The sequence below is a fragment of the Bison bison genome, unplaced genomic scaffold, assembly GCF_000754665.1.
Source record: "Bison bison bison isolate TAMUID 2011002044 unplaced genomic scaffold, Bison_UMD1.0 scf7180017864479, whole genome shotgun sequence".
Lineage (NCBI taxonomy): Eukaryota > Metazoa > Chordata > Mammalia > Artiodactyla > Bovidae > Bison > Bison bison.
This window is the reverse complement of record NW_011495039.1, coordinates 3,321,885-3,325,206: the sequence shown is the minus strand read 5'-3', so window position 1 is coordinate 3,325,206 and position 3,322 is coordinate 3,321,885. Positions and strand designations below refer to the sequence as shown.

General features: G+C 36.8%; 1 long non-coding RNA gene across 1 annotated transcript in view; it reads right to left on the bottom strand.

The window, feature by feature from the left end:
- LOC105004517 overlaps nucleotides 1-2,944 on the bottom strand; it is a 13,464-nt gene extending 10,520 nt beyond the window's left edge. The window contains exon 1 of the long non-coding RNA XR_827226.1: nucleotides 2,815-2,944. This is a non-coding gene — a long non-coding RNA (uncharacterized LOC105004517). The remainder of the gene's footprint in view (nucleotides 1-2,814) is intronic.
- Nucleotides 2,945-3,322: the final 378 nt, after the last annotated feature.

Below are 3,322 nucleotides of genomic sequence, written 5' to 3'. Positions count from 1 at the left end.
GAGACATTACTTTGCCTACAAAGGTCCGTCTAGTCAAGGCTATGGTTTTTCCAGTAGTCATGTATGGATGTGAGAATTGGACTGTGAAGAAAGCTGAGCGCCGAAGAATTGATGCTTTTGAATTGTGGTGTTGGAGAAGACTCTTGTGAGTCCCTTGGACTGCAAGGAGATCCAACCAGTCCATTCTGAAGGAGATTAGCCCTGGGATTTCTTTGGAGGGAATGATGCTAAAGCTGAAACTCCAGTACTTTGGCCACCTCATGCGAAGAGTTGACTCATTGGAAAAGACTCTGATGCTAGGAGGGATTGAGGGCAGGAGGAGAAGGGGACGACAGAGGATGAGATGGCTGGATGGCATCACCGACTCGATGGATGTGAGTTTGAGTGAACTCCGGGAGTTAGTGATGGACAGGGAGGCCTGGCGTGCTGCAGTTCATGGAGTCACAAAGAGTCGGACATGACTGAGCAACTGAACTGACTGATAGCTTGTATTAATTTCCTTTTTTTTTCTGACGTGATAATCCCCTTTTTTTTTAAAAAAAAGGAGAAATATGTCTTTGTAATATTGTCTGTACATTATATATAGATAATAACTGAGTTTTAAAGGTATAAAATATTTTCATGCAAAATTTTTTTAACTTTGGCAATTATATGACAGTTTTCCCCCAGGAAGGGAGACTGTTGCACCAAATTTTTAGAATCACTGATTTGCTTTGTGAGACTTTAATAATTTTGCCATTGATTAAATATTTTAGCTCTTATTTTTCTCTAATCTATATTAGCTAAGGGCTTCCCTCATAGCTCAGTTGGTAAAGAATCTGCCTGCAATTCAGGAGACCCTGGTTCAATTCCTGGGTCTGGAAGATCTGCTGGAGAAGGGAAAGGCTACCCACTCCAGTATTCTGGTCTGGAGAATTTCATGGACTCTACAGCAAAGAGGTGGACAGGATTGAACGACTTTCACTCACTTTTAATATTAGCTAACATTTTCAGGTAAATAAAAGCAGTCCTGAAAGTGAAAGTGTTAGTTGCTCAGTCGTGTCCACCTCCTTGCAATCCCATGGACTATAGCCCACTAGGCTCCCATGTCCATGGGATTCTCCAGGCATAAATACTGGAGTGGGTTGCCACTTCCTATTTCAGGGGATCTCCTCAACCTGGGGATTGAACCCACATCTCCTGCATTGGCAGGCAGATTCTTTATCATCTGAGCCAGCAGAATATTAGCTAACATTTTCAGGTAAATGAAAATAGTTATATTGCCTAATATTAATATATTGCAGTATTTTTCAGTTAATAGAAATATCTCTTCTATTGATATTTTACTAAGAATTTTATTTGTTTTAAAATCACAAATGGATGGTGATTTATTTTATAAAATTTGAGATTTCTTTAATTCATTTTTTTTCCCTCCTTTGAACCATTAAGCAGTGAAGCATATTCATAGATTTCCTGATAGGTATTCATAAATTTTTAGATTAAAGCAGCAAAAAATTGTCATAGGGCAAATACAGTAAATTTTTCATTCATGATGAATATATGGTATTAAAACAAACCTACCATTAGCTGTTCAATTGATGAGGAAAAAACAGAAGAAGGCATAAACATTCAAAATAAGAAATAATAAGTAGAGATGACTACTGAAACATAAGAAATTTAAATTTAAATAAGTTTGTATATTTTCAATTAAAATAAATTTGAAGACCTCAATGAAATGGATAATTTCTTAGGGAAATACACATTAACAAAAGTAACCCTAGTCGAGTTAGACAGCTTCAACAGGGCAATTCCCTAATCAAGAAAATGATTAAGGAACTATCATGTAAGTGCCAGGCTCAAATGGTTTCACAAAGGAATTCTACCAGTCCTTCAAACTAGATAATCTCATTGCTCTATAAATCATTTGAAAGCACTAGTAGTAAAGAAAGACTTAAAAATTCCTTTTAGAAAGCAATTATAACACGCATAGCTTAGGCTCCTTCTTCTGTCTTCGGTACAGCTTTTCATCATCTGCTTTCATTCCCATAAGCCTGTCCACGAGAAGGAAATGACATGATAGTCTGAAAGATTATATGGTGCTCTGTGGTGAATTACTTTTCTCCTTCTGTATTAAAGCCTTAGCATTCTCTGTCATCAGACTATATGAGGGTGTTATTTGTATTGAATATAATATTTCATTTTGATTTGTTGCTACTTGATTTGTTTAGACATATATAGCCTGAATTTGGGCTCATTTTCACTAGGTATATAATATTATTGCTCCATTGCTGGCATATATTTTTAATCCTTATGCCTTTGCAATATATGTACTTGCTTATATTATAGTGTGACTTCTTTCCACATTTATTGTTTTCTGCCGTGCATGCTACTTTGCTTAAAAATTATAATTCACCTCTTTATTTTTCATGATTTTCTTATGTAGATTCTTTTCTTTTAAGCTTCTAAGTCAACAGTGTCCATGACACAGGTTTGATGCAGAGTAAATTACTTAATATATGTAAATCACTTAGAAAAGTACTTGATATAAGTATTTGACAGTAGTATTTTGTTTCAAGTAAGCAAAATTTAGCTATATATTTAAATTTTGTGTGAGACTATCAGTTTTTGTAAATGTATGTACGCTGGGCATATCTCAGTCATGGTGGATGTCAGATCCCTTTATCCTTACCTGCCTCCTGGTCTGTTCCCTTGCTCCAGCAGATGCTACCAGGACAACTAACCCATGTGCCCTTGGTCTTCCACCCATTTGAGACTGAAGCCCAAAGTCTCATTATCCTCCCACTACTTACAGATGTACTCCAAAGTCAAACTTGCCTGTTACTCCAGGTATCTCTCGACTTCCTACTTTTGCATTCCAATCCCATATGATGAAATGGACATATTTTTTGGTGTTACTTCTAGAAGGTCTTGAAGGTCTTCATAGAACAGGTCAACTTCAGCTTCCACAGCGTCAGTGGTTGGGGGCATAAACTTGGATTGCTGTGATATTGAATGGTTTACCTTGGAAATGAACCAAGATCATTCTGTCATTTTTGAGATTGTACTCAAGTACTGCATTTCAGACTCTTCTGTTGACTACAAGGACTGCTGCACTTCATCTAAGGGATTCTTGCCCACAGTAGTAGATATAATGGTCATCTGAATTAAATTCGCCCATTTCCATTCATTTTAGTTCACTGATTTTCTAAGATGTTGATGTTTAATCCTGCCATCTCCTGCTTGACCATGTCCAATTTACCTTGATTCAGGGACCTAACATTCCAAGTTCTTGTGCAATATTGTTGTTTACAGCATTGGACTTTAGTTTCACCACCAGACACAT